The 24,613-nt window shown below is 33.8% G+C and overlaps 1 pseudogene; it reads left to right on the top strand.

Annotated features, from left to right (window-relative positions):
- Positions 1-424: 424 nt before the first annotated feature.
- On the top strand, positions 425-1,324 carry LOC141552812 (NADH-ubiquinone oxidoreductase 75 kDa subunit, mitochondrial pseudogene; annotated as a pseudogene).
- The last annotated feature ends 23,289 nt before the right edge of the window (positions 1,325-24,613 follow it).

Here is a 24,613-nt window from a genome sequence, read left to right on the forward strand (position 1 = left end):
TGAGTGAGTGTGAGTTCCACCACCCAAGTTTCTCCTACTCTTCCTACACAAGTCACTTCCCCCTCTTTGTCCCATCAATCAAGTCAGCACAGAACAGCTGGGGAGGGTCAACCTTCAAACAAGTTAATAGGGAACCGTCCAATTGGCAATTAGTCTCATGTGCTTCATTATTCAAGTGCATTGCTCAGTTCTAGCCCTTTACACATGGGTCCTTCTTCAGCTCTGTAATTTTTGACATCTGTTGATAGTTATTGTTTACTTTCTGATTCTTAGGTTCCATCCTTGATTTATTGCATCCCAATTCTCTCCTTGTTCTTGAACAATTTGAAAGTTGCTAAAAAAAAATCTTTGATAAGCCCTACTGATTCCCACATGTTTCTATGAGATAGTCCCACCCCTTTGGCTTCCCATATTTAATAGTTGGATGGAACAAAGTAACTGGGAGAATATTATTACCCATCAAGATTTGCCAAAGGATTGCTTCATTGTCTACCAAGGACATCATGGTGATGTGGGAGCTCCCATAGCTGATGTTATCCTCCCAGGAGCAGCTTACACAGAGAAATCTGCTACTTATATCAACACAGAGGGCCGAGCTCAGCAGACTAAAGTAGCAGTAACACCCCCCGGCATGGCCAGAGAAGACTGGAAGATCATCCGAGCGCTCTCTGAGATAGCAGGTATGACCCTTCCTTATGATACTCTGGATCAAGTGAGGAATAGATTGGAGGAAGTTTCCCCCAACCTGGTTCGTTATGATAATGTAGAGGGGGCTAATTATTTCCAAGAAGCAAGTGAACTGGCAAAGCTAGTGAATGAAAAGCTCCTTGCTCATCCTCTTGTTCCACTTCAGCTTACAATAAAAGACTTCTATATGACAGATGATTCTATTGGCAGAGCATCACAGACAATGGCCAAGTGTGTGAAAGCTGTAACTGAGGGTGCTCATGCAGTAGAGGAGCCATCCATATGCTGAAACATCACACACAATGAATGGAAACCCAGTTTTGCTGCAAATAGCTAACAAAGACAAAATTATGTTGTGATGATCCCATAGAGGTTCATCACTCTATAAAAACAGTTTGAATAATGTAATATTTAAGGTTGTATACACCAGTACTTGGAAATTATATTCAACAAAGAACTTACTGTATCAAGAAACATTTATGCATTTGAAATGTTTGGTTGTGTACAAATGTTGTTAATTGCATAGTTTATTAAATACAAATATGGATATTCTTTTGTGTGAGAGCAAAGATTCAATAAGAAGTCTTTGTAAAAGCAAATACAAAGAAAATCCTGAAAACGAGAAAAAAAAAATAAAGTATATAATGATATCCTGGTCTTGCTCATTTCACTCAACATCAGTTCTTGTAAGTCTCTCCAGGCCTTTCTGAAATCATCCTTCTGGTCATTTCTTACAGAAAAGTAATATTCCATAACATTCATATATCACAATTTATTCAGCAATTCTCCAGTTGAGGGGCATCCACTCAGTTTCTAGTTTCTGGCCACTACAAAAAAGGCTGCCACAAACATTTTTGCACATACAAATCTCTTTTGCTTCTTTAAGATCTCTTTAGGATATAAGCCCAGTAGGGCTGGATCAAAGGGTATGAAGATTTTGTTAACTCTTTGAGCATAATTGCAAATTGCTCTCCAGAATGGCTGGATGTATTCACAATTTCACCAACAATGTATTAGTGTCCCAACTTTCCTACATTCCCTCCATCATTCTGCATTATCTTTCTCTTTCATTCTAGCCAATATGACAAGTATATAGTAGTATATCAGAGTTATCTTAATTTGCATTTCTCTGATTAATAATGACTTGGAGCATCTTTTCATATGGTTAGAAATAGTTGCAATGTCTTCATCTGAGAATTGTCTGTTCATATCCTTTGACCATTTATCAATTGGATAATGGCTTGATTTCTTATAAATTTGAGTCAATTCTCTATTTATTTTGGAAATTAGGACTTTATCAGAACCTTTGACTGTAATAAACGTTTTCCCAGTTTATTGCTTCCCTTCTAATCTTGTGTGCAGTAGTTTTGCTTGTACAAAAACTTTTCCATTTGATATAATTAAAATTTTCTATTTTATGACCAATAATGAGCTTCTAGTTCTTCTAAATTCCTTCCTCCTCCACACGTCTGAGAGGTAAATTATCCTATGTTCCACTAATTTATTTATAATCTTATTCTTTATGCCTAGTACATGAAGTGTTAAGTGTGACTGAATGCCTAGAAACTTAAATCTTAAAAACAAATAAACATTTAATATTGTGTATGTAAATAAAGGTATATATGCACACATATGCTTTTATGTATATATGTATTTGGGGTATGTGTATGTGTATGTATATTCTATAATTACATATTACTATGTAAGTGAGGAAAAACAGTTGAAAGATAAAATCTTGAGTAGATCTATTTATTTTTACTAGGAATGATTTGCAGGTTTATTTTGAATAGTTATTCACAATAAATTTTATTGTGATATTTGATTTGATTCATCCTGGTTTCTCATAGATAGCGAGCTAATTCTGAAACTCTGTCTAAAATGACAACCTTTAAGGTATTTTCAATCTATAAAACATATTGACAGTTTGGGTGAGTTGAAATCATTGAACTTCTCAGTGCCCTGAATTTTGCATTCAATTGCAGAGAAGACACAATACTTTACAAGCAGAGTTTATGCATCCTGTATTCACAGATCTAGTCACTATTCCTGTGGATAGATAAAAAGAATTGGGGAAATGGTAATCAGGCAATAAAATTCATAATAAAAGAAATCTAACAAAAATGTAAATTGTTACAACTACTTTGAGATAACATTCAAAAGGCTACTAGACTGACAGGTGCTGGACTATTGTGAAACTGATTCATTTGGAATTGGGGAAATTGAAAGTGGCACACTTTAAACCATATAAATCACTGTTTAACTTCAATTCATTATAACAAATTTAATTAGATTCAAATTTTAAGTGGATAAAAATTTGAACTAATATTCTCTAACTGGTGTTTTCAACATAGTAGACAAAACTTAGATATTTTTAACTGAATGGATTAAAAAAAAAAACTAGTTTCTTACACTATTAATTTTCCTTAAGAAGTTTCTTTGGGCTTAATAATGTTGATAAAGAAGTGAAGAGAAAAGGTTCAAGGACAAGAAGAAATAAGGTTTTACGTTGAATCAACTATGTGTCATACTTTGTGCTACTTGTTTTACAAATATTACTTCATTTGATTCTTACAACCATTTTCAGAGGCAGATGTTGTTACTATGCCCATGTAACACTGGAGAAAACTGAGGCCAATAGTGGTTAAGTGATTTGTGGCTAATTACACAACTAATAAATATCTGTAGCCAAATTTGAACTTAAATCTTCCCTAAAGCTACTTAAAGAGAATGATTTTCATAGAAGTCAATAATTTAACTTCATTTCTTTGTCCTAGTCAGATAGTATTCTTCTTATCAGAAAACAATTCATGTTACTTTATGCAAAGGAAAATTGAATATTAAAGTGAATAAAATCAGAGCAACTTCACTTCTACTACAAAAAGTTGGTATAAAATAATTTGATAATGAGAAAAGTATTATATTCATGTATACAGTATATTTTATCAAGTTGTAAACAATATAATATGATAATAGTGATAGTATCATTTCAAGGAGTGTAAAGTTCTTTATAAAGCATTTCATTTATTTCTAATTTTTTAAGGTTAAACATGTAAAATACATGTAAGTCTAATATAAGCATACATATTCATACAATTATCTTGCTCCACAAGAAATACGGGATCAAAAAGGGGAAAAAATGGAAAAGAAAATAAAATTCAAGCAAACAACAACAAAAGAAGTAAAAAATGCCATATGGTGATTCACATTTATTTCCCATAGACCTCTCTCTGGGTGTAAATGCTTCTCATCATCAAAAGATCATTGGTACTGGCCTGAATCATTTCATTGTTGAAAAGAGTCATGTCCATCAGAATTGATCATTGTATAATTTTGCTGTTGCCATGTACAATAATCTCCTTGTTCTACTCATTTCACTTAGCATCAATTCATCTCCAAGCATCTCTAAAATAATCCTCCTGATCATTTCTTATAGAACAACAATATTCCATAACATTCACATACCATAACTTAATCAGCCCTTCTCCAAATGATGGGCACTCACTCAACTTTCAATTTTTCGCCACTACAAAAAAGACTGCCACAAATATTTTTGCACATGTGGGTCCCTTTCCCTCCTTTAAGATCTCCTTGGGATAAAAGACCAGTAGAAGCACTTCTAGATCAAACAGTATGCACAGTTTGATAATCTTTTCAGAACACTTCCAAATTGCTCTTCAGGAATAGTTGGATCAATTCATAGTTCCACCAACAATGTATTGGTGTTCCAGTTTTCCCACATTCCCTCCAACATTCATCATTATTTTTTCATGTTATTTTAGTCAATGTGAGAGGTTTATAGTGGAACCTCAGAGATGTCTTAATTTGAATGACTCTGATCAATAGTGATTTAGAACATCTTTTCAAAGGAATAGAAATGGTTTCAATTTCTTCATCTGAAAATTGTTCATATCTTTTATTCATTTATCAATTGAAGAATGGCTTGAATACTTATACATTTGAGTCAGTTCTCTATATATTTTAGAAATGAGGCCTCTGTCAGAGCCCTTAAATATAAAATGTTTTTCCAGTTTACTGTTTCCCTTCTAATCTTGTCTGCATTAATTTTGTTTGTGTAAAAAAATTTTAATATAATAAAAAATATCTATCTGGAGCTCAGTAATGACTTCCAGTTCTTCTTTGGTCACAAATTCCTTCCTTTTACATATCTCTGGGAGATAAATTATCTTATGTTCTTCTAATTTACTTATATTATCATACTTTATGTCTAAATAATGAAACCATTTTGACCTTATCTTTGCATACAGTGTTTTAAGTATGGATCAAGACCCAATTTCTGCTATATGACTTTAAAATTTTTCCAGAAATTTTTATCAAATGGTGAGTTCTTATCAAAAAAAGCTGGTGCCCTTGGGTTTGTCAAATACTAGATTGCAATAGTTCTTCACTATTTTGCCCAATGAAACTAGGCAATTCCACTGATCAACTACTCTATTTCTTAGCCAATACCAAATACTTTTGATGACCATTAATTTATAATATTGTTTTAGGTCTGGTATAGTTAGGCTACCTTCATGGGACTTTTTTTTTTTCTTCTCATTAATATCCTTGAAATTTTTGATCTTTTGTTCTTTCAGATGAACTCTGTCATTATTTTTTCTAGTTCTCTAAAATAATTTCTAAACACTAAATAAGTAGAATAATTTAGCTAGTATTATAATTATGTAATTATTTGCTTGGCCTACCCATAAGCATTTAATATTTTTCTAATTAATTAAATCTTATCGTTTTTATTTGGAAAGTGTTTTGTAGTTGTGTTCTTATAGTTCCTGATTTTTCCTTGGCAGATATTTTACATTATCAACAATTATTTTGAGACTAACAATTTTATTTTCTTCTTTCCTTTTTCTAAACAAATTAACTAAAGGCTTATCTATTTTGTTGGTACTTTCAGCTTTAAATTTGATTTATTAATTTGATAGATTCCTTACTTTCAGATTTTATTAATTATACATTTTATTTTTAGAATTTCAAATTTTTAATATTTCATTGGGGGATTTTAGTTTGTTATTTTTCTAGCTTTTTTAGTTGCAAACCAAATTCATTGAATTTCCATTCATCTATTTTATGGAAGTATACATCTAGAGATATAAAATTTTCCCTAATTATTATATACCATGAAGGGTTTAGCACCCTCCAAAAATCTATAAAGAATTAAAGAAGGGGAAGAATGGATAGATAGGGAAGCAAAGCTGAGAAAAGAAGACAAAGCACAGATCCTTCAGAGGATAGAGATTAAGTAATAGCAAGACATGTATGGAGCAGAATTTAATTAAATAAGCAGCAGCAGGGATAGAAAAGACATGTGTGTGTGTATGTGGGTTGTGTGGTGGAAGTGAGTGTATGCATGTATGTATATAAATATATTTTCTAATTGTAGCTTGCTTGGGAATGGGAGGATGAAAGAGGAAAATACAAATAAAGTAAATAAGGTACACAATAGAGAACAAAAGAAAAATAAAATTATAAGGAAATAAAGAAAAATGGACATTCATGAACATATTTTCTTCTATTAGTATATATATATATATATAATTCTTGACTTAACAATTTTTTGTTAAATATTTTGTATCCTCCTTGACGTTCTGCTGGGCCCATGACAATGTTCTCTTTTGTTTTGCTTTACTTTGCTTTGTATTTCTTTTCTGTTTTCATTTTTTACTTATTCCATTTTTTTAAAATAAAATAAAATTTAAAAATGTTTAAGCGTTAGCTTATTAAACATTGATGTATGGAATAAAAAAAGAAGAAAACAAAAACTTCTTTCAAAGTTTTTGAGAATATAGTGTTAAATCATGTATATAATCAGCTCAGAATCTAAATGGGACCTAGATTGATTTGCAAATTGCCAACTGGTAATTTAGGAACAAGGTTACAGAATGTCAATATTGTATTATGTAACCTGACATATCATTGAACTACATAAATTTTTTCGCCTGAGGCAATGGTGTTAAGTGACTTGACCAGGATCAGACAGCCAGGAAGTATTAAGTGTCTGCAGTTAGAAAGCAGAGCCAAGATGGCAGAGAAGACACACGCAAATTTCTAAGCTTACTTCTTTCCTAGATACCAACTAGTTAAATCAGCCTCAAAAATAATGCTGGACTGATAAAAACCACAAGAATTAGAAGCACAACTTACCAGCTGAAGAGAATCTGGAATTTTGACAGAAAAGATCAGTTCTGAGGGAAAGGAAAAAAAGACTAGCACAGACAGGGTTGGACTAGGTGCTAGCACATTGTGCCAAACAGGCTAGGGAGAACTCTGGGATCAGAGAAGCCACTGAGATAGAGGAATCTCCATAGGCTGATAGCTCTACTCTGCTTATAAAAAAGCAGATCAGAAGAGAAATCAAAGCTACTTTAAAATGTAAAGCTAGATCCTAGAACCACCCCAATCCGGAAGTGACCTAATACTTATCTCAGCACAGCTATGCAGCCACCTTCTGCTGTCTGGGGCTTTTCCTTGGGGCTGAAAAGCTGGAGACACAGCCAGGAGCAGCCTCTAATCCACATAGTGTGGGGCTCAGCCTGAGCAGTGGAATTGCGAAGTAGCGAAAATCCAGCAGCAGCAGAACTCCCATAGCAGCGGAACCTCCGCAGCAAGGACTGTTGTTCCCAGGCAGACACTTCCAGTTTGAGCGCAGGGGCTTTTTGCATCAGCTGCTAATATCCATGGCCCCATGCTTTGGCTGGGTTTTTTGACACTTTCACTGTTCAGCCTCAAACCACAGGGCAATGGCTAGTACACACAGTGGGGGTCCTTCATTGGGCACTCCTCTCAATGAAGTCATCTGGGGGGTAAAGGAATTCTCACAGAATTGCTGCATTCTACCTCCTGGCTGGGAGGAAGCTGGAAAATTTCCTATCCAAGGGCAGAACCCCGCAAAGTGTTAACAATGAGTAAGAAACTGAAGAGAACTATTTACATCTTCTATACAGAGAAAGAGTGGATATCCAACCCCAAGGAAGTTAACAGCAGAGAGTCTCCAGAAAACACCCAAAAGGGGAATCATATCTGCCCGCCATCATATAACTCTCTCCTAGAAGAGACTATTAAAAAGTTAAGAGAGTTTGAAGAAAAATGGGGCAAGGAAAGAGAAGCTATGTTAGAGAATAAAACATCCTGAAATTTGAGTTGGAAAAAATAAAGAATTCACAGGAAGTGCAGGGAAACAAATTTTGTGAATTGGAAAAGATTAAAAAAAATCACAGGAAAGTAGGATTACTGAATTGGAAAAGATAAAAAATTCCCAAGAAAGTAGGATTTGTGATTTGGAAAAAGAAAATAACTCACTAAAAAAAAAAAAAAAAAAAAAAAAAAAAAAAAGTAGTGTAATGGAAAAAAGTTCAACAGAGCAAAATAATTCATTTAAAAACACAATTGGACATAAACAAAAAGAACTAAAAAATGTGAATGAATAAAATAACTCATTAAAAATCAGAACTGAACAAATAGAAATGAATGATTCATTAAGAAACCAATAATCAGTCAATCAAAACAACAACAAAAAATGAAAAGCTGGAGAATAACGTCAAATACATACTGGGAAAATCTATACACCTGGAAAATGGATCTAGGAGACATAATCTGCGGATCATTAGACTTCCCCAAAAACTATGACCAAAAAAAGAGCCTAGATTCTATTTTACAGGAAATCATCAAAAAGAACTGTACAGAAATAATAGAAACAGAAGGGAAAATAGGCATTGAAAGAATTCATTGAACACCTTCTGAAAAAGACCCTAAAAAAAGAATTCCATGGAACACAGTGGCTAAGCTGCAGAACTACCAAACTAAGGAAAAAATATTGTAAGCATCTAGGGAAAAAAAATTCAAATATCAAGGTGCCACAATAAGGGTTACTCAAGATCTGGCTGCCTCCACATTCAAGGATTGAAAGTCCTGGAAGCTGATATTCCAAAAGGCAAAAGAACTAGGACTGCAACTAAAAATAAACTACCCAGCTAAGTTTAGCATTTAATTCCATGGGAGAAGATGGTCATTTAATGAAACAGAGGAATTTCTAAGAAAAAAACCAGACTTAAACAAAAAAATGTGGTCTACAGTCACAATACTCAAGAGAAGCAGAAAAAGGTAAAAATAACTCTTGAGAACTGTATCTCTGTTATGGATATACAGAAAGTCTAGATGGATAATTTGATTTTACTGATATAACATAAAAAAGGGAAGTAGTAAAGGAAAGGGGGTAGTATCACAAAAAGGGAAAGGAGGGATAAAAAGAGGGAAACTACACTGTAGGAAGAAGCATAGAAAATCTACACATCTGAGGGAATTTAGAGAGGGGGAGAAATATTTTGTGGATCTTACTCTCATCAGAGTAGGCTCAAAGAGTAAATAATCAACATATTGTTTTTCAGAGAATAATCTCTCACCTCAATATGGGTGGAGAGGAAAAGGGGAAAGGAAAAGAGGAATAAAGGAAGGGTACAAGAAAGAGGAAGGGACTTAAAAGGAGGGGGAGGGATACTAAAAAGGGAGAGCTGTGTGACACAAGTAGGGTACATAAATTCAATACTGGGGAAGGGGTTTAGGGGAAGAAAGGGGAAAAAGCATAATATGGGGATAATAAGGTGGCAGGAAATACAGAATTAGTAATTTTAACTGTAAATGTGAATGGGATGAACTCTCCCATTAAACAGAGGAGGATAGCAGACTGGATCAAAAGTCAGAAACCTACAATATGTTGTTTACAGGAAAAAATATTTAAAGCAGGGAGATACATACAGAGTAAAGGTAAAAGATTGGAGCAGAATCTATTGTGCTTTAGGTGAAGCCAAAAGAGCAGAGGTAGCCATCCTTATCTCAGATCAAGCAAAAGCAGAAATTGATCTAATTAGAAGAGATAAGGAAGAAAACTATATCCTGCTAAAAGGTAGCATAGGCAATGAAGCCATATCAAAACTAAACATATATGCACCAAGTGGTACAGCATATAACTTCCTAAAGAGAAGTTAAGAGTTGCAAGAAGAAATACAAAGCAAAACTATAATAGTGGGAGATCTCAACCTTGCACTCTCAGAATTAGATTAAAAAAAAACAAAACAAAAAAAACATAAAACAAATAAGAAAGAAATTAAAGAGGTAAATAGAAAATTAGAAAAACTAGATTCAATAGATCTTTGGAGAAAACTGAATGGTAATAGAAAGGAATATACTTTCTTCTCAGCAGTTCATGGAACGTATACAAAAATTGACCATATCTTAGGACATAAAGATCTCAAAACTACTAAATACAAGAAGGCAGAAATAGTAAATGCTGTCTTCTCAGACAACAATGCAAAAAAAAAAAAAAAAAAAAAACTTCATTCAACAAGAAGTTAGGGGTAAATAGACCAAAAAGCAATTGGAAACTAAATAATCTCATCTTAAAGAAGGACTGGGTGAAACAGCAAATTACAGAAACAATTAATAATTTCACCGAAGATAATGACAATGAACAGGCATCATACCAAAATTTGTGGGATGCAGCTAAAGCGGTAATAAGGGGAAATTCTATATATTTGGAGGCTTACTTGAAGAAAATAGAGAAAGAGAAGATCAATGAATTGGGGTTGCAACTTAAAAAGCTAGAAAAAGACCAAATTAAAACCCCCAAACAAAAAACTAAATTGAAATTCTAAAATTAAAAGGAGAAATCAATAATACTGAAAGTAAAAAAAAAAATGAATTAATAAATAAAACTAAGAGTTGGTTTTATGAAATAGCCAATAAAATAGATAAATTTTTGATAAATCTGATCAAAAAAAGGAAAGAGGAAAATCAAATTGTTAGTCTTACAAATGAAAAGGGGGATCTTTCCACCAATGAAGAGGAAATTAGAGAAATAATGAGTTACTTTGCCCAATTTTATGCCAATAAATTTGATAACTTAAGTGAAATGGATGACTATCTCCTAAAATATAGGCTTCCTAGTTTAACAGAGGAGGAGGTAAACTGCTTAAATAGTCCCATTTCAGAAAAAGAAATAGAACGAGCTGTTAATCTACTCCCTGTAAGGGCCCTTTAAATGGGAGGACACAGTGCATCGGGAGATTGAGGCCCGGAAATAATTTCTGTGGATATTAGGACTGCCCTTGGGCGGGATCCTGGCCATATTGAGATAGTTTTGTAATGGGTGACTCTCTCACTGATTGGCTGTGTATGTGACCTCACAGGCCCTATGTAAGCCCACTGCAGGCAGCAACCGCCCTCTTTAACCTCGTGCTGTTCACCCTGGCTCCTAGCCTGGGTGGCCAAGCCAAGATGGGTAGCCGAAAGAGGTAAGGATTTTGGTAGTAAACACATGGGTCTTCTGACCAGGTGTTCACTCGGGAACCAACAAGTCAGGGCATCAGCTAGGGCATTATGTGAGTAGGTATAATAAAGGCTTTTAAGATTACACGTGGTTGTTCTTGAGTGCGCTACCGGTTATTAAGCTATAGATTCAAGAGATTGTGGCCAGAGACCTTAGAAGGCCTCAGAGGAGGCGAGCCGGGTAGAGCTCACACTGCAAAGGACAGTGGTCAAAGGTACTCTGGTGGGTCTAGGACAGACTAGTAATTGTAACTGCCAGGAGAGCACGTTACAACTCCCCAAGAAAAAATCCCCAGGACCAGATGGATTTACATGTGAATTTTACCAAACATTTAAAAAACAATTAGCCCTAATGTTATATAAACTATTTGAAAAAATCGGGGATGAAGGAGTCCTACCAAAGTCCTTTTATGACACAGACATGGTACTGATACCTAAACCAGGTAGATTGAAAACTGAGAATAAAACATTAGACCAATCTCCTTAATGAATATTGATGCTAAAATCTTAAATATGATATTAGCAAAAAGACTTCAGAAAATCATCCCCAGGATAACACACTATGATCAAGTAGGATTTATACCAGGAATGCAGGGTTGGTTTAATATTAGGAAAATTATTAGTATAATTGACCATATTAATAATCAAATTAATAAAAAAAACATATGATCATCTCAATAGATGCAGAAAAAACATTTGATAAAACACAACAACCATTCCTACCAAAAACACTTGATAGTATAGGAATAAATGGACTATTCCTTAAAATAGTCAGGGGCATATATTTAAGACCGTCAGTAAGCATAATATCTAATGGAAATAAACTGGAACTTTCCCAGTAAGATCAGGAGTGAAACAAGGTTGTCTACTCTCACCATTACTATTCAATATTGTATTAGAAATTCTAGCCTCAGCAATAAGAGCTGAGAAAGCTATTAAAGGAATAAGAGTAGGTAATGAGGAATTCAAACTGTCATTCTTCGTATATGATATGATGGTATACTTACAGAACCCCAAAGATTCTAATAAAAAGATATTAGAAATAATCCACAACTTTAGTGAAGTTCCAGGATACAAAGTAAATCCACATAAATCCTCAGCATTTTTATACATCACCAACAAAATTGAACAGCAAGAGATTCAAAGAGAAAATCCATTCAAAACAACTGTTGATAGTATAAAATATTTGGAAAAGTCAGGAATTATATGAGCAAAATTACAAAATACTTGACACAAAAATAAAGTCAGATTTAAATAATTAGAAAGACATTAAGTGCTCTTGGATAGGCTGAACGAATATAATAAAGATGACAATACTTCCTAAACTAATCCATTTATCTAGTGTTATACCAATCAGACTCACAAGAAACTATTTTAATGACTTAGAAAAAATAACAACAAAATTCATATGGAAGAACAAAAGGTCCAAAATTTCAAGGGCATTAACGAAAAAAAAAAATCAAATGAAGGTGGGCTAGCTGGACCTGATCTAAAACTATATTATAAAGCAGCAGCCCCCAAAACCATTTAGTATTGGCTAAGGAATAGACTAGTTGATCAGTGGAATAAGTTAGGTTCACAGGACAAAATAATGGACAACTATAGCAATCTAGTGTTTGAGAAACCCAAAGATTCCAGCTTTTGGGATAAGAATTCATTATTTGACAGAAATTGCTGGGATAACTGGAAATTAGTATGGCAGAAATTAATCATGTACCCACACTTAACACCCACATACAAAGATAAGATCAAAATGGGTCCATGACTTAGGCATAAAGAATGAGATTATAAATAAAGTAGAGGAGTATAGAATTGTTTACCTCTCAGACTTGTGGGGGAGGAAGGAATTTATGACAAAAGAAGAACTAGATATCATAATTGATTACAAAATAGAAAATCTTGATTACATCAAATTTAAAAGCTTTTGTACAATCAAAATTAATGCTAACAAGATTAGAAGGGAAGTAAAAAACTGGGAAAATATTTTTATGGATAAAGGTTCTGATAAAGGCCTCATTTTCAAAATATATAGAGAACTTACTCTAATTTATAAGAACTCAAGCCATTCTCCAATTAATAAATGATCAAAGGATATGAACAAACAATTTTCAGATGATGAAATTTTCTCTATTTCAACTCATATGAAAGAGTGTTCCAATCACGATTGATCAGAGAAATATAAATTAAGACAACTCTGGGATACCACTACACACCTGTCAGATTGGCTAAGATGACAGGCACAAATAATGATGATTGTTGGAGGGGATGTGGGAAAAGTGGGACATTGTTGGTAGAGTTGTGAAAGAATCTAACCATCCTGGAGAACAATCTGGAATTATGCCCAAATAGTTATCAAACTTTGCATACTCTTTGATCCAATAGTGCTACTACTGGGCTTATATCCCAAAGAAATACTAAAGAAGGAAAAGGGATCTGTATGTGCCAAAATGTTTGTAGCAGGCCTTTTTGTAGTGTCTAGAAACTGGAAAATGAATCGATGCAAATTAATTGGAGAATGGTTGGGTAAATTATGGTATATGAATGTTATGGAATATTATTGTTCTGTAAGAAATGACCAGCAGGAGGAATACAGAGAGGCTTGGAAAGACCTACTTGAACTGATGCTGACTGAAATGTTCTATTTACTTTTTTAATTTCTTTCTTGTTTGTTTTGTGGTTTGATTTGTCTAAATCTGAGAGTGCAAGGTTGAGATCTCCCTCTATTATAGTTTTACTGTCTATTTCTTCTTGCAGTTCTCTTAACTTTTCCTTTAGAAAGTTAGATGCTATACCACTTGGTGCATATATGTTTAGTATTGATATGGCTTCATTATTTATGCTACCTTTCAGCAGGATATAGTTTCCTTCCTTATCTTTTTTAAGGAGATCTACTTCTGCTTTTGCTTGATCTGAGATAAGGATAGCTACCCCTGCTTTTTTGGCTTTACCTGAAGCATAATAGGCTCTGTTCCAACCTTTTACCTTTACTCTGTATGTATCTCCCTGCTTTAAGTGTGTTTCCTGTAGACAACATATTGTAGGGTTCTCCTTTTTGATCCAATCTGCTATCCGTCTCCGTTTGATGGGATCGTTCATCCCATTTACATTTACAGTTAAAATTACTAATTCTGTATTTCCTGCCATCATTTTATCCCCAGATTATGCTTTTTTCCCTTGACCCCCCTGATCCCCCTCCCCGATATTTAATTTACAGACCCCCCTTGTGACGCGCAACCCTCCCTCTTTTTTTTTTTTTTTTTTTTTTTTTTTTAGGATCCCTCCCCCCTCCCTCCAAGTCCCTTCACTTATTCTCCTTTTCCTTTTCCCTTTTCCTCTCCCCCCTTTTAATGAGGTGAGAGAAAATTCTCTGAAAAACAAATATGTTAATTATTTACTCTTTGAGCCTCTCCTGATGAGAGTAAGATTCACACAATGATTCTCCCCCTCACTAAGTTCCCTCAGATATGGTGTATTTTCTATGCCTCTTCCTGGGGATGTAGTTTCCCTCTTTTTATCATTCCTTCCCCTCTTTCTGAACCGAACTCCTTCCCTTTACTACACCCCCCTTTTTTTCTTCTATATCAGTAAAATAAAATTATCCTTGAGTACTTTTTATATACCCACAACAGAGTTACAGTTCTCAAGGGTTCTGTGTACCTTTTTCTTTTTCTCTTCAGTCTTGTGGATGTAGATCAAATTTTTTGTTTAAGTCTGATTTTTTTCTTAGAAACATATAAAATTCCTCTGTTTCATTGAATGACCATCTTCTTCCATGGAAAAAGATGCTAAACTTAGCTGGGTAGTTCATTCTTGGTTGCAGTCCTTGATCTTTTGCCTTACGGAATATCAGATTCCAGGCCCTTCTATCTTTTAATGTGGAGGCAGCCAGATCTTGAGTGACCATTATTGTGGCACCTTGGTATTTAAATTGTTTTTTTCCTAGCTGCTTGCAGGATTTTCTCCTTTGTGTGGTAATTCTGCAGCTTAGCCACTATATTCCATGGTGTTCTTTTTTTAGGGTCTATTTCAGAAGGAGTTCGATGAATTCTTTCCACATCTACTTTCCTTCTGTTTCTATTATCTCTGGACAGTTCTCTTTGATAATTTCCTGTAAAATAGAAACTAGGCTCTTTTTTTGGTCATAGTTTCTGGAAGTCCAATAATCCGCAGATTATCTCTCCTAGATCTATTTTCCAGGTCTATAGATTTTCCCAGTAAGTATTTGACGTTGTTCTCCAGCTTCTCATTTTTTTTGTTTTGTTTGACTGATTCTTGGGTTCTCTGTGAATCATTCATTTCTATTTGTTCCATCCTGACTTTTAAGGAATTATTTTCTTCTTTCACAGTTTTTAGTTCTTTTTGTAAATGCCCAATTTCGTTTTTAAATGAATTATTTTGCTCTATTGAATTTTTTTCCATTTCCCTATTTTTTTTTTTGAGAATTATTTTCTTTTTCCAATTCAGAAATTCTATTTTCTTGAGACTTTTTTATCTTTTCCAATTCAGAAATCCTACTTTCCTGTGGTTTTTTAACCTTTTCTAATTCATAAATTTTGTTTCCCTGCATCTCCTGTGAATTCTTTATTTTTTCCAACTCCAATTTCAGGACGTTGTTATTCTCTATCATAGCTTCCCTTTCGTTTCCCCATTTTTCTTCAAACTCCCTTAATTTTTTAAGAGTTTCTTCTAGGAGAGAGTTATGTGATGGGGGGCAGGAATCATTCCCCTTTAGGTTGTTATCTGCTGTCTCTCTGCTGTTAACTTCCTCGGGGTTGGATACCTGCTCTTTCTCTGTATAGAAGGAATCTATAGTTTTTCTGGCTTTTTTGCTCATATTTAAAAAATCTTTTGGGATCTGTCCCTGGGGTAGGAAATTATTTATTTACTTCTTTACCAGCTTCCTCCCAGACCGGATGGATGCAGAGGCTACTGCGCCTGAGCTTAGAGAGACCTCTGGGAGAGAGTTCCCCACCCCCTCCCTGGAGGTGCCTCAGAGGTGATTAGCACTGCTGTGCCCGAGGGCGTTGAATAGTAAAGACAGCACAAAGCCCAGCCTATGTGTCCGGGTGGGGCGTGGATGTCTGCAGCAGGTGAAGTGAAAAGCCCCTGTGCTCAAACTGGAAGTGTCTGCCAGAAACTGCGGTCCCTAGTTCAAAGGTTCTGCTTCTCTGGGACTTCCTGGAGCTGAGTTCCACCCCCTCCAGCTAAGCTAGGCAATGTGTGTTGCCTTGGGCTGTATCCACCCACTTGTCAATCTCTTAACTATTCTCAGGTGGTAGCTGAGGCCACACCCCCTGGTGCCGAGATCTGCTGAGTCACCTCCAGGGTCTGGGGAAAATCTAATCTGAGTTTTAAAATATTTTGGCTTTCTCTTTTGAACTGCTAAATAATTAGCAGAGAAGAGCTAACAGCCTGTGCCAGATTCCTTTACCTCAGTGGCTTCTCTGATCCCAGATCCCTTCCCAGCGCAATGGGCAGAGTGTGCTAGCACCCAGCAGTCTGTGCTGGCCTCTCTTCTTCCTCCCCTGGGGACTGACCTTTTCTGTTGAAACTCCAGATTCTCTTCAGCTGGTAAGTTGTGCTTCCAGTCCTTGTGGAATCTATCAGTCCTGGGCTTATTTTGAGACTTAATTTATCTAATTGGTTGTGAGGGAGTGAGGACGTTCACAGAGTCATGTGTTTCTTCTCCGCCATCTTGGCTCCGCCTCCCGATGCTGACTGAAATGAGCAGAACCAGGAGATCATTATACACTTCAATAACGATATTGTATGAGCATGTATTCTGATGGAAGTGGATATCTTCAACAAAAAGAAGATCTAATTCAGTTCCAATTGATCAATAATGGACAGAATCAGCTAGATCCAGAGAAGCAACCATGGGAAATGAGTATAAACTGTTTGCATTTTTGTCTTTCTTCCTAGGTTATTTTTATCTTCTGAATCCAATTATTCCTGTGTAACAAGAAATTAGGTTTTGCACACATATATTGTATCTAGGATATACCATAACACATTTAACATGTATGGGGCTGCCTGCCATTTGGGGAGGGGGTGGAGGGAAGGAGGGGAAAATTCGGAACAAAAGTGAGTACAAGGGATAATGTTGTAAAAAATTAACTATGCATATGTACTGTCAAAAAATAAGTATAAAAATTAATAAAAATAAAACAAAATGAAATCAATATCTATTACAAATCTATTTTTGCAAGATATCAAATAAGACACAATAAAGCTTTAAATTATTAGAAAAGACATTGATAGACTCAGGAGCTACAGTCTAGTTGACAGTAATTAGAATAAACATGAAGCAATTTGAATAATACAAGATTTAAGTAAAAAAAGAGAAATGCAACATATTATTATTCAAAAATTATAAGAATTATTATTTAAATAAGTAATCTAGCAAATTATACAAAAGGATTGTCCCTTTAAGTCAAGGAGCTCATAAGTAACATTCATTAGGAGATAGGGTTTGATTCAATTCTTAAAGGCTGGGTTGGCAAAAGGAGATGAGTTATGAACAATCCAAGCAGATGAAATCACATAAGTTAAAATGTTGTACCTGATTGTGCAAGTATAAGACTAATTTATCTTACTCATTAAATTTAAAATAGTTTTTTCCAGCTAATAAAAAAAAAAAAAAGTTCTTAGTTCCAGCCAGACTATCAAATCTCCGCCATAAACTCTTCTTCTTCAAAACTACCTTTTAGATTTTCTAATTCCACAAACAAAACACATGTCATGGTTAACTTGGGTGCTCTATCCACCCACTTTTCACAGTCTTTCAAAAGCAAGGCACATAAGAAAACAGAAGTAAAAGCCAGTGAGCCTATGGATTAAGACACTGATATTGATCATTCTCATTTAGAATGATACTTACAGGAATTTAGACACACTTTGCAAATTTCTTCCCTAATAATCTCCAAAAATTCACAACATTTTAGAAGTGCTGAACTTAAAGTAGGCACTCAATTATCTTTGATCAATTTGTTTAGAGAAAAACAAAAGGAAGTATTACAAATATCTTTTTGTCAGCCATGAATTTGTCCCCAACCCATTTATATTTTCTGCCCATATAAGGTCTTTGAGGAATAGAATTCATGTGTTTTCTAACTATTGTGTGAATTCACATTTCATACTAGAAACTAGACTATGTATTCTTTAGTTCCAATTCCTAGTTCTCTTCAGAATTCACTGTCTGATTCTCATTAAGCTGTCCTTGAACTCTTTTCGATTGTAAGCAAATAGACCACGGCTATTTTCTTTTTTTTTTTAGGTATACTATTTTTTTTTATTTTATAATTGTAATTTTGACAGTATAGATGCATGAGTAATTTTTTATAACATTATCCCTTGTATTCATGTTTTCCAAATTTTCCTCTCTCTCCCTCTACTCCCTCCCCTAGATGACAGGCAATCCCATATATTTTACATGTGTTACAATATAACCTAGGTACACTATATGTGTGTAAATCCAATTTTCTTGTTGCACATTAAGTATTAGATTCCAAAGGTATAAGTAATCTGGGTAGATAGACAGTAGTGCTAACAATTTACATTCATGTCCCAGTATTCCTTCTCTGGGTATAGTCGTTTCTGTCCATCATTGATCAACTGGAAGTGAATTGGATCTTCTTTATGTTGAAGATATCCACTTCCATCAGAATATATCTTCATACAGCATTGTTGTTGAAGTGTACAACATTCTTTTGGTTCTGTTCATTTCACTCAGCATCAGTTCATGTAAGTCTCTCCAAACCTCTGGACAGAAACAGCTACACCAAGAGAAGGAACACTGGGGAATGAATGTAAACTGCATTACTGTCTTTCTACCCAGGTTACTTATACCTTTGCAATCCAATACTTAACGTGCAACAAGAAAATTGGATTTAAACACATATATTGTATCTAGGTTATACTGTAACACATTTAATGTGTTTGGGATTGCCTGTCATCCAGGGAAGGGAATAAAGTGAGGGAGGGGAAAATTTGGAAAAATGGGTACAAGGGATATTGTTGTTAAAAAAAATTACTCACGCTTATGTACTATCAAAAAAATTGTAATTATAAAAATAATAAAAAACAGTAAGTTATATTATCTTGTGTTATTAGCAAATGCCAGAAAATTGAACCCTGGTCTTCCTGGTGTCAAATCAAGCATATTATCCAGAACAGCTTGTTGACTTTCATATATGTGAACATAAAATTTTATGTTTCAAACATGTATTTTTCTTCAAGTTAGAGAATCTATCATTAAAATTTTGGGGAAAAATGTTGTGCAGAAGTCTGGGGAAAAGAAGGAGTTGTAAGTTGATTTTCACTGTTTAAAAACCACTTGTATATCATTAGATATCTCAGAAATATCAGTTAAATTCTATGTTAAAATTAATGTGATTTTTGAAGACAGTACTATGATTGAAATTATAATGTGTCAGAAGTTTCAGAATTTAACATGTCCTACAAATTAATAAGGTAATACTTATTTACCTATAAAATAATTATTTTCTAAACTTCTAGTGTTTTAGTCCTTAAAAACACATTTTAATGGAGTGAGTAGCCAATGGTAGGGTGGGAAGGAAGAACTGTATTTTGCAATAAATTTGCTTTTTTTTGCTAAAAAAAAAAAAAAAAAAAAAAAAAAAAAAAAAGTGTCTGAGATTAGATTTGAAATCAGGTCCTCCTGACGTCAGGGCTGGTGCTCTATGCACTATGCTATCTAACTGCCTCCAAGCACATGTAATTTTTAACTAAGTAAATGTTAGTTGAACTCTGTATCTTCTTCCTTTCTCCCCAAGGTGAAGTCTGAGTAGTTGCACCATTTGCTATTTTTTCTGTTAAGAGGACTTCTAAAGTGCCTTAAATGTACACATGTAATTTTTATCCTCAAAACAATGATTTCTTTTAGCATCATCAATAATAGGTGGATTCATTAAATCCATTTAATTTTCCTTGGCACTGGTCTATAACATAATCTATTTATACTTTCTCATCCTTAATTATTCTTGACAACATCTTTCCTTTTTCATAGACAGATAATCTATTTAACAAGTTGAAACTTCTCTCTCCTCTCTCCATGTCTCTACACACACATACACACACACACACACACTCACATGAACATGCACATATATACAAATATATACAGATATACATTTAATTGTATGTATGTATATAAATTTGTCTGTCTATAGGGGATATGATTATATCAAAAATATCATAATTTGTTTTAACTAGCTTTTTAAAAAATTGTAATATAGAACTACATATGCTTAAGCTTCCAAAGTAAAAAAAAAATATATATATATTATATATATATAATTTCCCCCCAAGATCAATAGAATATTTGAGTACATACAATATGCCTGACATCATCATAAATGCCATAGGATACTGAGTGAAGTAATAGAGATGATGTAATTTTTGTTTTATAGAGGAAGAAACAATGCTTTAATGTGTATTTGTCTGTCTGAATATTTGGGGGATGGGAAATGAGATGTGGAGACAAACTACACAAGACACAACTGATGAAATCACATGATACTACTCAAGTACATCTTTATCTTATTAAAACTGTTTCACTCCAAAATTTAACTGACAAATCTTATATAATCTTATGCTTTTCACATTAATAGATCTTTGAAAAGATTTTCATTAGAGCTAGGGAAATTATAAATTCCATAACCTGAGTTTACATAAGTGTGGTTTGTGTTAATGATCTTCACAAAGAATTTAATATCATATGATTAAAAAAACATTATAATCATCATGAAACAACAATTAAAAAACCCAAAATCACAATTTAACATGCACACCTCAGTTTTCCTCAATGTTTTATCACATTGTACACTCTCCAAAACAAGATTTTGAATTTTTTTGTGTCAAAAATACTTAGCTGCATTGGACTTAAATTGCTAGCACATTAACTTCAAATACTTCTTAAATTCCTCAATTTGGAATGTTGTCAGCATATTGATGATAGAGGGTATTAAAAAGAGTTGCCCATTTTATTGTGGACCTTAACATTCCTCTTACTTCTCTGAGATTGCCATCTAGTCCCATTCTTTTGGATGATGAGTTCAGAACTTCCATGGCCAAGAATTCACATCCCTTTTTTCTTTTATAACAAAAACAGATTAGAACTTAAAATCTAGATCCAGTATTTACAGGCCACTAAACATTAATCAAATACTGATAGCACTTTTCCCATAAATAGTGACCTGAGCTGACAGTTAAGGAGAAAGCTCCTCTTCAAAGACATTTGGTCTTCTCTCATAAAATAGCCCATTTTTTTTCTTTTGCTTTTTACTCATTGGAGTTCACTTTATGCTTATCTTTCATCCTTCTACCTTAATTTCTAAATCCAATATACAGAACAAATTCTCTTTCCTCAAGATTTTGATTTAACAGCATTTACCCAACACAAATGTATTATAGCACTGAATAGATCTTTTCCAGCAAGAACTGTTTAAACTTTATTTTAGTTGTTGTTGTTTCCTTTTCTTTTATTACTGACTCTAGCAAATTTCTCTTTCAAGTCACTCAGTAGAAAGAAAAGGATTAAGATTCTGGATTATTGAATAACATGTGGAGAAATATATTATGGTTGACTCATAGAAAACTTATCTAGTATATATACCTGATGTGAACCAATGTTATTTACAAGTACAAAGCAATCTGAAAATTTCATTATGAGAGAAATTTGCCTCATGGATGCTCTAAGAGGTCAATGCTTGATTTCTTTCCTTCACCTTAGAGTCCATCAGGCATCCTGCTTCTGCTGTTTTCTAAATGTTGGAAAGCATTTCAAATGTTATTAAAAATTATTTGGTTGGATGTCTGACAGAATAATTCACATTGAGAAAGCAGTTGCAATAAGGAGAAAAAGGTTGTTTTTTTTTTTTTTCAGTAATTTAATGAATATCACAATATTGCAAAGGATCAGTAAAAGTTCCTAAGGGACTGTTCACATTTTGAACCCAAGGCATGAACAGAAATGAAGCTTACAATAGTGTTAACTGCAGTTGTCCATATAGTTTTTTTATAACGTGGGGGAAGAGTAAAGCTCAACCAAACCCAAGATGAAGTTATTCTCATAGGATTTCACATCTCAACAGGATGCACAAATGCTGGCCATCTCCCAAGAGAGGTTGCTCTTGGGACATTTCCAAAACAAAGAAATTGGGATAAGCATCCAAAATCTTGGATGCTTATTCAAGCTGAGCCTTGGAACCTTTTGTGGTTTACTCATTCTAAGTTATTATTACTGCATTTTATTTCATGCTGGGAAGCCGGCTAGCACTAAGAGTCTCACACTTTATATTCATCTCTAGAGCATTAAAACTGCTATCACATCCAGAATTTAATGTTTTTTCAGGTCCTGAGGGAGAGAGGCTCAGATGGCAAAGCACTAGCCAACCACAGGAAAGATCCAAGTTCACAAACACAATTAAAAAAAAATCTGTTCATGTCAACAAATAGCTAACTAGTAAGGGTCAAGCAAGCTGGGGACTAGTTCAACTGAAATTGTGTTGTTGTTAATAATTAAAGAAAAACATTAAAAGTTTACAAGATGACTTCAGTCCATGATCCTAGCAGCTAAGAAATCTGGCCTGGCATTAGGGCAACTTGAAGTAGTTTTCTCTGGTGTAGGCAAGTTTTGAACTTCTGTCATGTGTTGTTTCTTTGTTAATAGGATGATAAGTTCCATTTTTGATACAATAATGTTAAAGTTATTTTTATTGACAGTGCATTGTATCAACCGAGAAGTCAAGCCACTCCATTCTTATGTTCAAATCTGTTTCAATACTTTTAATGATTTCTTGTTCCCTCCTGACTTTTAAAATTATTTAATATTTTATAAGCATCTATTATCTATTGTCTTACTGCCTCTCAATTAAAAATGAAAAAAAAAATCCTTAAGACAAATATGAAGTCTACAAATGAAATTTTTACATCTACCACGTCCAAAAATTTATCTCATTGTACATTTTATGGTCATAGGTATATTTTATATTCTTAGGAAGAAGTAAGGTAGTATGATTCCTCTTCATTTCTCTGGATCAATGACTTATCACTACATTAGAGTTCTAAAGTTTTTCACAGTTGTTTTCCTATATAACATTCGTGTTATTGTATAATTCACTCTCCCAATCTTCTAAGTTTCCTCTCAGTTTTTCACTAGCTATAGGTTTCACTAGCTAAGGATTTTCCCTCTGTCTTCTGAAGCTATTCATTCCATAATGCCTTATGGAACAGTGACATTGCATTATATTTATATATTATATATTTTTAAACTTTCTAGTATATAGATACCCCTTAGTTTTCACTTGAGGCTATTACAGAAGAAAATTTTTAAACTGTTTTCCTATTTATAGGTCCTTTTCTTCTTTCTTTGACTTAGTGCTTCCTGATTTATAAATATATGCTGATTTCATGTCTCTCAAATTTCTTCAAAATTACTATTTCAGTTCTGTTGCAAGTTACCTAATTCTATACAATCCTAAAGGAAACTGATGTTATACTGGGTAAATCACCAGTGAGGGAATCAGGAAGCCATTATTTCAAATGAATCTTTTGGCATTTGTTAGCTATGTGATCCTGAGATATCTGCCTCAGATTAATCAAATATAAAATGGGGATAACAATATTACCAATATTGGTTTTATGTATTTGGAAGTATTTTGAAGGATAAAAATTGTGCCTAGAACTTAAAAGACAATTTATTAAATTAATGCTTATTCCTTCTTTCCCTCTATGTCTTCTGTACTTTAGGCAAATTTAAATGAATTATCCATTAAACTTCATGAAAGGTAATTCATAATTCATATTTTCTAATCTTACTCTGTAGGTAAATTTATGTTTGATTTGGGATAAATCATAGGAACTCTTTTTTTTTTATGTATATGAAAAGTCATGGAATGCAACTTGGTGATCCTTAGGTTCCCTTTGTGAATTATTCATTTCTTATTCCTCTTTGTCTTCCAAAGTTAAAATGATTAGAATAATCATTCACCACTAAATGCTTTTTTATTCTATGCATAACTTTTGTTGACAAATTGTTTAGAATTTTCATACAATGACTAAATATGACACAAAAGTGAATATTTTTAGGTCTATAATTTTAATAGTTTTACAAGAGAAAAATAATTTTTATTTCTATGATCTGGAAGAAAAAATACTCTTTTAAAACTACCTACAAAAATATTTTTAAATAGTAAGCCAGATATGCAAATTGTAGGCTGCTTAAATGGTTTTCTCTTCTCTCAATAGTCTTAAAGTAAATATCATCATTGTTTTAAATAGACATTTACATTAAATAAATTGACTTTAGCTCAAGATCAGGAGCCAAGATAGCAGAATAAATGATGAATCACTGTAGTACCTTCTCATGTTCACTTCTGGGCAACCACAAAATAGCACTCCAAGACAAGTCTTAGAACAAAGCCAATGGAATGAATCAGACTAAAAGGCTGATGGACTAAAAGACCAGGAAACTTGGAGGATTGGTAGGTGGGATCTCTTTCACTCAGATAATGGAGTATTGACACAATCCAAGATAGAAAACTTTGCAGTGAGCTAACAACAAATTTAG

Source organism: Sminthopsis crassicaudata, chromosome 2 (assembly GCF_048593235.1).
Source record: "Sminthopsis crassicaudata isolate SCR6 chromosome 2, ASM4859323v1, whole genome shotgun sequence".
NCBI classification, from domain to species: Eukaryota; Metazoa; Chordata; class Mammalia; order Dasyuromorphia; family Dasyuridae; genus Sminthopsis; species Sminthopsis crassicaudata.